Source organism: Macaca thibetana, chromosome 16 (genome assembly GCF_024542745.1).
Source record: "Macaca thibetana thibetana isolate TM-01 chromosome 16, ASM2454274v1, whole genome shotgun sequence".
Taxonomy (NCBI): Eukaryota; Metazoa; Chordata; class Mammalia; order Primates; family Cercopithecidae; genus Macaca; species Macaca thibetana.
This window is the reverse complement of record NC_065593.1, coordinates 60732164-60744380: the sequence shown is the minus strand read 5'-3', so window position 1 is coordinate 60744380 and position 12217 is coordinate 60732164. Positions and strand designations below refer to the sequence as shown.

The following is a 12217-nucleotide window of genomic DNA, read 5'->3' as shown; positions in this document are numbered from 1 at the left end:
TGCGCGCTGGAGGAGCGGCTGTCTGGCTGCAGGCTGGAGGGGCGCGAGAGTCCGCGCTGGCACACGAGGGCCCTGTTTCACCGCGTTGCGCTGGAATGTGGGCCAAGCAGATATTTTGTGGTGGGAGGCATGGGGCGGGGGTGAAGGCTACTGGGGAGGGAAGGTCTCATTCCCCGAGCGAGACGGTAGGGCCCCCTTACATGGGCCTCCCGACCCTCGTAGTTTTGGGAGGTTGAAAAGCGTGTGCCCTTTCTGCCATCCTCATTCTCAGACAGACAGCCCCTCTCCTTGGCCCTTCAGAACAGCCTCCTCCAGAGTGCTGCTGACCAGTTTGCAAAGCCCGAATCTGGGAGGTCTGAGGATGTAGTGTCCTGGAGTGGGGACGGTGGGTGTTTCCCTGAAACTAATCTGCAATTGTCAAACCTGCCAAACAAGGGTCTTTGATTTCTCTTTTCCCCTCTCTAGCCTCAGCCCCCGAGATCTTTTAGGGCGCTCTGTTAAAAGGCTTCCCGGGCCCCGCTCTCCTCCATCCCAAAGTTCTGAGAAAGGCCTGGTGGCCGTGGAGCCTCTGGCAGTAGAACTTGGCAGGAGGGTGCACCAGCCCCCCGCCCATCTGCACCTTCAGCTTTCCTGCTCCACACCAGCTACTTCCCCCAGCTCTCTCAAAAGCCTTCTGTTCAGTAACAGGTACACAAGAGGAGGAATTCAAATTATATAAATGGTGCGCAGTGAAAAGCCTCCCATTGCCGTTCTGCATTCCCTGCCCAGAGGCGATCGCTATTTCTAGTTTCTTGTGATTCCTCTGAAGGATGTTATATGGTATTCAAACAAGTCATAAACACGAATCTTAAATTACTTTAAATAGAAATGTGCTGAACACACTGTTATGCACTTTTGGTTTTGGAGAGGAGGCAAACTTTTCTTGAATTCATTAATGTTTCTTGTCATGCTAAACTGAGTCCCAACCATGTCTCACATAATACTGCTAATTGTTAGGCCTCTGAGCCCAAGCTGAGCCATCATATCCCCTGTGACCTGCACGTATACATCCAGATGGCCTGAAGCAACTGAAGAACCACAAAGGATGACATTCCACCATTGTGATCTGTTCCTGCCCCACCCTCACTGATCGATTGACCTTATGACAATACACCCTCCCCGCCCTTGTGATAATGTACTTTGGTATATTCCCCCTACCCAAGAAGATATTTTGTAATATTCTCCCCACTCTGGAGAATGTACATTGTGAGATCCACCCCCTGCCCACAAAAAATTGCTCCTAACTCTACCACCTATCCCAAACCTATAAGAACTAATGATAATCCCACTACCCTTTGCTGACTCCTTTTTCAGACTCAGTTGCCTGCACCCAGGTGAAATAAACAGCCTTGTTGCTCACATAAAGCCCGTTGGTGGACTCTCTTCACACAGACGCACGTGACAATTATATTCGAATCTTTTATTTTCTGAAAGATCTACGTATGCCTTCCAGCTTAAGAAATAACACATTATTCCTGTATCTTTAAATTCTCCAGGTTCTTCTTCCTATTCTCAACAACCTACTACCCCGAAGAGGTGGTAGCCACAATCCTGAATGTTGTGTTAATCATTCTCTTGCTTTACTTTATAATTTTAACACATAGGTATGTGTCCCTAAACAATATATTGTTTAATTCTGTCTATTTTAACCTTTATAAAATGAAATAAAACTGTATGCAATGGATGAGGGATCCAGTAGCTCTGTCAGAGGCCTTTGAACCAGAGCAACTCCATCTTGAATAAGGGCTGGGTAAATGAGGCTGAGACCTCCTGGGCTGCATTCCCAGGAGATTAGGCATTCTTAGTCACAGGATGAGATAGGTTACAAGATATGGGTTATAAAGACCCTGCTGATGAAACAGGATGCAGTAAAGAAGCGGTCAAAACCCTCCAAATCCAAGATGGCAATGAAAGTGACCTCTGGCTGTCCTTGCTGCTATTTATACACTAATTATAATGTATTGGCATGCGAAAGACACTCCCACCAGCACCATGATGGTTTACAAATGCCATGTCAACATCAGGAAGTTACCCTAGATGGTCTAACAAGGGGAGGAGCCCTCAGTTTTAAGGAAATCTCCACCCCTTTCCCAGAAAATTCATGAATAATCTACCCCTTGTTTATCATATGAGCGAGAAATAACCATAAAAATAGCCAACCAGCAGCCCTTGTGGCTGCTGTGCCCATGGAGTAGCCATTCTTTTATTCCTTTACTTTCTTCATAAACTTGCTTTCACTTTACTCTGCGGCCTTGCCCCAGATTGTTTCTTGTGGAAAATCCAAGAACCCTCTCTTGGGGGTTGGATCGGAATCCCTTTCTGGTAACATCTTGCTGAGAAACCATGAAGGGACGATACTGGAGAGACCACTGACCCAAGAGAAATAGACTGCAGCACCAGTTGACCAACTTTGGGTAAGTGGTGGGGCATTTTATCCAGGATAATGGATGGAATTGGGTTAGAGGCCCAAATTAGGAGAGTTAGAGTCCCTCCTAAGACACAGGGAGTTGGAGGCCCCTCTTAGTAAAGAACAAGAACACTTGTTCAAACTTGGGTTCAAGGCCCAACTTAGGAAGGTTAGAGGCCACCCTCGGTAACAGCCTTCTTGGTTAAAAATGGATTCGGCACTGCAGGATGTTAACCACCGTTCTCTTTGGATTAATTTGCCATGTCCTCTTTGCTGATGGCTGTGGGTGACAGGATTAGGTATGTGTGGGATCATGGGACCTAGGGAGCTTTTTTTTTCCTCCCCCAAAGGGGGAAGCTTGAGAGCTGATGGGACTGCTGGAAAAGATCCCTTTTTGACAAGCAGCTGCCTGAACTTTTGATTCAGTGTCGCTCTGATGAATGAGTCTTTATCTGGCTTTCGTGAGGTCTTCACCTCTGCAATGCACCACAGGCAATGCTCTTCTCCCTTCCCTTTCCTCTCTCTCTTTCTCGCCTTTCCCTTGTCTATCTTCTCTGTCACTCTGGGTGACTTATCTACTCTTTCATCTTGCTGACAAAAGGGTAAGAATTTACCAGTCAGGCTTCTGGTCTCTCCCTCTCTATGCAAATCAGTTGAATGAATGGTAAAAATCAGTGTCTCCTCTGCAAGGTTTTGATGAATGGGAAAAAGGACTTGTGAGGCTAGTCTTAGGCTGTGACGAATCTTGTGTACTTTGTGCTGTAAATTTGTCTTTCTGTGTCATTCTGTCATAAAAGGGGTATCATAGGATGGAATGTGGCCCTAGGACCCCTGTAAGCCCACTATTCAACCTGGCCCAGCAAACTGATCAGTTGACAACTTTGCTGCAGGTCACTAAAACAAAAACTGGATGAGGATTCCCCCTCGTCTTATTTTATACCCTTGGGAGCTTGATCTTGTGACCATGTAGGGGTACTTTCTCTTGGTTTCCACCATCCCTGTGAGTAATGTTTTACAACCAAAATATATAAAAGAGCTCTATTTAATTGGCTTAAAGAAAAATAAGCACTTAAATAAAATATTTCACCAGAAAAATTAAAATGTTAATGCCTTTTTGTTCACATGACTTTAGTCATCTTTGGAAAAGCAAGGCAGTTTTAAAGATTATTGGTAAAATAAAAATGTCTTGGAAATTTAGACATTTGGTCTAAATTAGGCAAGTCAGATACTATGTTTACTAAACTACTTCTTTGACTTTTGGTAATTGTTCAATTTACTTTCTTTGGAGCCATTAGTGTCTACGTAAGGCCTGGGAACATATGGAGTTAGCCATGCCCCTAGCTATGCTGGAAGGAGTCAGACCTTATCTGCACTTTTTTCTGGTGCCCTAAGCTCTACACCTGGTAGACAAATAAAATCACTTACCAGGTTCTTCACCAAAAATAAAAGTTGCTAGGAGTTAACATTACACCATATGTAACTGACATTACTGGAGAAACACTTTTACATGCACTGTGTGTAGGGAAAGTATAATGTGTATTTGGTAAAAGATTATAAGAAGGCATGGGAAAGCAGTCTGTTTTTGCCTGGTTTGGAGGTTTAAAGAGTTGTTCTCAGGAGAAAACGGAAGGTCTAAGCAAGTTGTGGAAGGTTCGTGAAAGATTAATCTTGTAAAAGCCGTTCTCTGTGTGAACATATTGGCTAAAGTTAAAGGAGTATTATTCAGTTTTTCCATAAATTGAACATTGGAATAAAAGCACAACAGGGTTCTCTTGGAGCATTGGTGTACTCTTTAACAAAAAAAAAAAAATGTAAAGGGTTATAAAAGGTTTATGAAAACCTTAAATTATGGTCAAACTGATTGAAGTAAGAAAAATTTGTCTATAAAGTTTTACTAGGAATTGAATTTGACATCAATAGTACACTCACGAAAAGGTGAAATTTGGCTTTCTCTCTTGAACAAGATTTTCAAGTAATATTAAAAGATAATGAAAGATTTTTGTTTGCCTTTTAAATAAACTACAGGAAAAAGAAGGGAAAGGAAAGAGACAGATTGTTTGAAGAGCTAACTCTTCCCTCTATCACTGAGTAAAGCTTTTTGCCTTTTTAAAATTGTTGAGTTAACATTTTGGCTACATAAATGACTTATAGTGACCTGGAATTTTATTTTATGATATCAAGTGTTTTAAACCTTTGATATTTGACCAACTTTCCATAATCAGATTCTAAATATGTCTTTTTCTGACCTGATTAATCCTTTTAGATGGTAAAAATGCTAAAGTCCAAAAAAGACTTATTCAGCCTATTTGGCATATTAAAATCATACAGGAAGCATTGTCAAGTATGAAATGGTGTTTGACTTTCTTTAGACAATATTTGTGTAAATATGTTATTGGTATGCATTCTAAAATTATGGGAAATTCCTATAATGACTTAGTGTATGTTATCGGTGACTTAGTGTATGTTATCAGTAATAATTATAAATGTTATGTAAAATTGTATGCTACAGAAGTAATGAAATTTCCTTGTCAATTGTGTCTTTGTGGCTTTTCTAAGACATTTTTTGTCATTCAGAGACAATTATTGTCTTGTTTTAATCCTCTTCAAAAGAAGGTTTATAACCAGCTATAGGATGCTGACAATTACTCTTAAATGTGAGTGTCTGATAACTTTGGAAAGCATGCCATTAAAATAGAGAGGAAAAAAAAGCTTCCAAGACTCTTTTGGAAAACTAATGTGTTCTTAAATACTGAGCAAAACAGAAATTAATTGCATACACTAATGAAAGACCGAAATAATCTTTTTATGACTTTTGCATAAAATGTTGCTGATCCTTTCTGTTTTGTTTTCCAAGTCAAGCAAACTTTTCTTTTGAACTATTTATAACTTTTAACAGTTGAGTAAAATATACTCCTGTAAACAAAATTTGGAGCATATTTCTTTCTCTACCTGATTTCTCCAAAAATCAAAAACTATTTGTGAGTATTCTTAACTTATGGCTATATGTTAATAGTTATTTGCATAAGTGCAATAAAGATCTGTTTTCTTTTGTAACAGGACACAATTGGAGAAATTGGTTTTTACTAAGGCTTTGAATGGAATGGCTTGCTTTCAAATATAAAAAAAAACTGCCTTAAGGAATCAAAGTTGACTTATAGAGCTAATAAAAGGCTCTTGGAAAATCTGGCTTTATACCTTGTCTATTCAGTCCCTGTACAGGGTTCCTGCCATGTGGTAAGTAAAGAATCTCACTTTGTGACAGGTCCAGAAGCCCTAAGTTATATTGGGACCTTGAGAGGAGAGAAATTTACCCAACTCATACAGGTAATTGAAGACATAAACCCATGACTGGGCAAGGCTTTAAAAAGTCAAATAGAAGATTCCTTATGGAACAAGATTCCATCAAAGCCAATTTTTTTTTGTAAAAAGAGCCTATATGGAGAATAATTATTCTTGCTGCACTTCATGCAAATGATCATGCCAAGTATAATAAGACTAAGGCTTATTTTTCAAACAAATAAGTCCTACCATTATTTGTTTTTAATAAAAATGGGGACTGGAGAGAGAAAAATTATGTTTCAAAAACTATGGTACACTTGTTATTAGATTCTAGTCTCATTCATTATTTTTGTTTGTTTGTTTGTTTGTTTGTTTGTTTTCCTGCAATCTAGACTGACCCTGCTTATTTCAGTGATCCAACCAGTGATCTCTGGTCACAGCTCAGAACAAATAATAGAGATGGGCAACATAAGAAAAATCTGGATCAGGGCACATATTGGAATCTGTTAGCAACCCTATATCAGCTTAGTCCAATAGTTGCCCAGTTAATGGAATGCCTTATGTATTTGGGATAAAGTATTAGTCCATTCTCACACTGCTATAGAGAAATACCCAAGACTGGGTAATTTATAAAGCAACAAGGTTTCATGGCTCACAGTTCTGCAAGCTGTACAGGAAGCATGGCAGCATCTGCTTCTGAGGAGGCCTCGGGGAGTTTTTAGTCTTAGTCTAAGGTAAAGGGGGAAAGGCATCTTACATGACAGGAGCAGGAGAAAGAGAGAGAGGGAAGAGGTACCACACACTTTTAAACAACCAGATGTCATGAGAACTCACCCACTATCACAACCAAGGAGGATGATGCCAAACCATTCATGAGAAACTGCCCCCATAATCCAATCACCTCCCATCAGGCCCTACCTCCAACTTTGGGGATTACAACTGGACATGAGATTTGGTGGGGACACAGATGCAAACCATATCAGATAATTTTACTTATTTTGCTTTACTATTGTGGAATATATTCCTGTCGTACTCCTTGTGTAGGAATGCAGAATAAGCTTACTCACCGTTTTCTTAAATTGAACATTTGCCAGTCTTCCAGATACCACCTTTTGTTGGAACTCAGAGTTATGAATGGCCCTCACTATACTGATGCTTTCTGACTGAGTTCCTGTCTACCCTGAATACAAAAGACCTTAATAGTTAGACGAGAATATCATTACCGCTATTTAGCCTGAAGAAGCTACAGAAGAGGAATCTTCCTATCTCTACAACCCTTAGGATTAAGGGTCCTCTGGTAAAAAGGAGTGGGGAAATACATCAGAGGCATTGGAAGCAGAGCAACGTTAACTTGAATAGGGGCTGGGTAAAATGAGGCTGAGACCTGCTGGGCTGCATTCCTGGGAGGTTAAGGTATTTTAAGCTCCTGGGATCTGAGATGAGATAGGAGGTCACAAGATACAGGCCACAATATCCCTGCTCATATAACAGGATGCAGTATAAAAGTCGGCCAAAACCTGCCAAAACCAAGATGGCGACAACAGTGACCTCTAGTTTTCCCAACTGCACATTATGTACTAATTATAATACATTAGCATGCTAAAAAACACTCCCACCAGCGCCATGGCAGTTTGCAAAGGCCATGGGAACGTCTGGAAGTTATCCTGTATGGTCTATGCCGGGGAGATACCCTCAATTACAAGAAATTCTTGCCCCTTTCCCAGAAAGCTCATGAATAATCCACCCCTTGTTTAGCATATGATCAAGACATAACCATAAAAATAGCCAAGAAGCAGCCCTTGGGGTGCTCTGCCTATGGAGTAGCCATTTTTTTCTTTTTCTTTTTCTTTTCTTTTCTTTTCTTTTTCTTTTTTTTTTTTTTTTTTTTCAGAGTGTCACTCTATTGCCCAGGCTGGAGTGCAGTGACGCAATCTTGGCTCTCTGCAACCTCCGCTTTCCAGGTTCAAGTGATTCTCATGCCACGGCCTCCTGAGTAGCTGGGATTACAGGCATGCTACTTGAGTAGGGGCTGGGTAAAATAAGGCTGAGACCTGCTGGGCTGCATTCCCAAGAGGTTTGGCAGGAATAGGGGTAAATAGGGGTAATTATATTTTTAGTAGAGATGGGGGTTCACCATGTTGGCCAGGGTGGTCTCGAACTCCTGATCTCAGGTGATCCACCTGTCTCGGCCTTCCAAAGTGTTGGCATTATGGGCGTGAGCCACTGCGTCCAGCCTCTTTACTCTCTTGATAAACTTGCTTTCATTTTACTCTGTGGACTCGTCCCAAATTTTCTTTTCTTTTCTTTTCTTTTTTAAGACAACGTCTTGCTCTGCCACCCAGGCTGGAGTGCAATGGCATGATCTCGGCTCACTGCAACCTCTGCCTCCCGGATTCAAGCGATTCTCCCGCCTCAGCCTCCTGAGTAGCTGGGACTCCAGGCGCAGGCCACCGTGCCCAGCTAATTTTTAAAAATATTTTTAATAGAGACAGGGTTTCACCATGTTGGCCAGGATGGTCTCGATCTCTTGACCTTATGATCCACCCGCCTCAGCCTCCCAAAGTGCTGGGATTACAGGCGTGAGCCACCGCGCCCAGCCTCATCCCAAATTCTTTCTTGCTCAAGATCTGAGAACCCTCTCTTGGGGTCTGGTTCGGGACCCTTTCCAGTAACAGCTCCACAGACATCATCAGATGGTTTAATTTTGCCAATCTGATGGTAATCAATGTCTTCTCCTTGCCTGATTACTGTGAGGTTGTTTATCTTTTCTTATACTTTTTGGCCATTTACATTTCTTTTTCTGTGGATTCCTCACCATCTTTGTGTATTTTTAGGAATTGATCCATCCCATCGCCATTGATATATGTGCAATGCCAATTTTGTCATACATCAAGTTTTCATACACACATAGATCTTTGTCGGGGGGGCCTTCTATCATGTTGAACTAATATACTTGATCACATCTGTTCCAATACCAGTATCTTCGTTATTGTGTCTTTATAATAAGCCTTCCTATGATAGGACAAGTCCCCTCCTACCCTATCCACCTTCAACCTTCTAGGATTTTGAATGGAATTGCTTTGAATCTGTAGCTTCATTGGGCAAGAACTGAGGGGTTTTTTTTTGTTTGTTTGTTTGTTTTTAAAATAATATTGAGTCTTCTATCTAAGACCATGTTTTGCTTTTCCATTTCTTTGGATTTTCTTTAATGCTTTTCACTAAGGGTTTGTAATTTTTCACTTCACAATATAGCTTGGAGATTGTTCCAGATCACATATAGAGAGCTGTTTATTCTCTAAAGAGCTTCATGGTGTTTCCATGTGTGGAATTTATTTTACCAGGCCCCTAATGATATCCTTTGAGGATATCTATGATCTTTTTATACTACAACAATGCTTCAGAGGATATCCTTGAACTTAGTTATTTGAGCACCATTCTAAATTTATCTGTAGGAGAAACTCCTAGAAGAAAGATTACTGGGTCAAAGGGTATTTGCATACTGTGAGCGAACGCACCCTCCCTTCCAGAGAGGCTGTGCCATAAAATCACTCTCCTTAAGGTCAACAAATATAATCAGGCTTTCATTGGATTTCCATTCTCCTTGTCTTCTTTGCATCATCAGAGACTTCACCATAGCCTCCTTTTGGAAATTCTCTTTAGTTTCTGTGGCTCTGCATAAAGGACAAGACATTCTTTATTAAACCATTCATTCATGTGTTGGCTTATGCATTTACTCACTCATTTCATAGTTAAGTGCTTGGAACGGGGGAGTCCACCAGGGGGCCCTCCCATCTTATTTATCAAGTAAAATATTGCCTAATCGTTCAGTATATGCCTGTCTCCATGTAACTGAAAGCATTCATTGCCAAAACAGGAGAGTAAATGTTCAGAGTTGGGGAAACTGAGGCATAGGGAAATTAACTGGCTTGATAGAGTGCAAGGCACACGTGTACATGGCCTCAGGGGAGACTTCTGTGGAAAGGCATGGCTTCCTGGGAGAGGGAACGCCCTTGCCCTCCTGGTTTTTTGCAGGTGTGAGGACCATAAAGAAACCTATTCACCTGGTCTGTCCTTGCAGCTGCCAGTCCTGATCTCCACCTGTCCTGAGCTGCTCAGAACGTGGGCAGCACCAGCCAGGAGCCACGAGCATGGGCCAATGGCTAGGGAGGCTGGATCTGTCTGCCAAGTTTCCACTTTTCCATCTTTGCAGCTTCTTCGAAGCTCTGTGGAGACTCTTCCCCACTCCCACCCCTTGGCAGTGGGACGTCACCATTGGAGCCGGCTGGTCGCTACCCCTGGGAACAGAATTCAAAGTTTGCAATACCAATCTCTGCCCTTGTGGGATGACTGGGTAGCCCGACCCAAAATAGCTGGGAAAGGCGGGATGTTAGGGCCGCGGTGGGAAAAATCACAGTGCTGCTAATGACATGCTGTGCTTATCTGGAACTGAGTGTCTTGCAGACTTTAACCGAGGTCACAGTACTTTTTCCAGCAATAACTAAACAGACCCAGCGAGTGGTGGTGACAGGCCCAGGGAGAGAGAAAGAATTACCAAATCGGGGAGGGCACAGGACATGCTGCCTCCCCTGCCAGGCATTCCAGGAAATACTTCTTCCCGTTTTAGGACCTACCCGTGACTGAGAATATGGGAATTTGGGAATACTCAGGAAGCCTTTAGGGATTCTGATCCAGACACCCTTGTGTAGATGTGAGCTCCTAGGGAGTTTTAGGATGGGTTTGGGGGGCTAAAAGAGAGACCTTGGGGAGGGGACTCAGTCTTTCTGGAAGGTGGCTTTGACTTCTGACCCGCAATCTCAGGTCTGATGAAGTCCCCCAGGGCTGGTTTTTGTTTTTGAAATCTGTTATTGTTGCCCAACAGGGAAGGATTTTGCCAAAGAGAAAACACTCTGCCTCTTGTTGCTTGGGGGCGCCTAAGGCTGGGATGGAAGAAAATCAGCCACTCTACAAGGACATCTCTTGCTTGCCAAAGTTTCCATCTTTCCTACTCACAATTACAAAGCAGAGGTGAAGTTGATGACAAAGAGCATTAGGAACCTGGCATGCTCTCTATTTGGGATTTTTTTTTTTTTTTTTTTGGTCCATTTTATTGAGGACTAGCTTGTATTCTCTGGGAGCTGGCCTTGTGAGTCTTTGCCCATCGCCTGCTGCCTTGAGTTGTGAGCCAAGATGGCGGCACCTAACATGTGCTCAGACCTCAACTCCTATTCTTTGGAATTTCCCAGGCCTCCGAGCCTTGGGTCTCACACAATATCTTGGGAAACCCCAGACTCTCTTTGTTACGTTTGATACCACTCCTCCCTATCCCCAGTTTCTGCCTCAAGGAAAATGAGTAATCTCTTTTCTAATCTCCTCCTTCCCTCCTCTTCCCAAGAGGGAAGGAAGATTATACTTGTAATAATGGTAGTTGCAATAAACACTGTGTCTGCTCCACCAACCTTTTTATTAATCATGTGAGAAACTATAGGTTCACAATCACTTCTCCCAAATCCCTGAAATGCAAAAGCTCTGAAAACTTAGTTTTCCTCTAAATTTGACACACACAAATTTGAGAGAACAATGTGACTTGAACTGTCCTGAGACTGTGGATGGTTTGCCTTCATCCCACTGCAGAATATTCAAGTGTTTGATGAAGGGGTGCCGCCCAAAACCCACTGGGTAAGATGCTTTGTGGGATATTTGCACCTGACTCTGAACACATCTGACCTCCTTGGCTCCAGATAAGAGACCCTGGACCTATCTCTACTTTATAGATAAGGAAACTAAGGCCCGCTGAAGTTTGGTAGCATCCCCAGGCTGCCTCAAGGTAAGTCAGAGCCAGGACAAGGCCTCCTAGTAGGATGAGCCAGGTGCAGCTGAAAGAGAGGACCAGCCTTCTTTCTACAACTCAGCTGTCTTTGTACAACTTTGCACTATATTGGGCCTCTGAGTTCTGTCTTGGAATTAGTTAAAGATAACTGTTTTCCAGTTCTTCAACACCAAAACCATCTTGGATGGGGTAAAGAGAAAGAATAAATCTCCCATCATCCATAGCTTTTATTTTTTTTGAGATGGGGGTCTTGCTCTGTTGCCCAGGCTGGAGTGCAATGCCACGATCAGGGCTTACTGCAGCCTTGACTGCCTGGGCTCAAGGGATCCTCCTACCTCAGCCTCCTGAGTAGCTGGGACTGCAGGTGTGTGCTGCCAAGCCCAGCTAATTGTTTTATATTTTGTAGAGACAGGGTCTCACTATGTTACCCAGGCTGGTTTCAAACTCCTGGGCTCAAGTGATCCTCCCACCTCAGCCTCCCAAAGTGCTGGGATTACAGGTGTGAGCCACCACACCCAGCCCATCATCCGCATCTCTTTCTCTTTTGAGTTGTGTGTCCAGCTTTGTGAATTCTGGTCTCTGTCCAGGACTTCCCTTAGTCTGAGGCTCCCAGGCAGGGCAATAAGGAGCCTTCTTTTTTTTATTTTTTATTTTTGCTTTTTTTT

At 42.6% G+C, this 12217-nt stretch overlaps 1 protein-coding gene across 1 annotated transcript in view; it reads left to right on the top strand.

Moving 5' to 3' along the window:
• Nucleotides 1–12217, top strand: part of ENGASE (endo-beta-N-acetylglucosaminidase) — a 639565-nt gene that overhangs the window by 561545 nt on the left and 65803 nt on the right. The window lies entirely within an intron of this gene.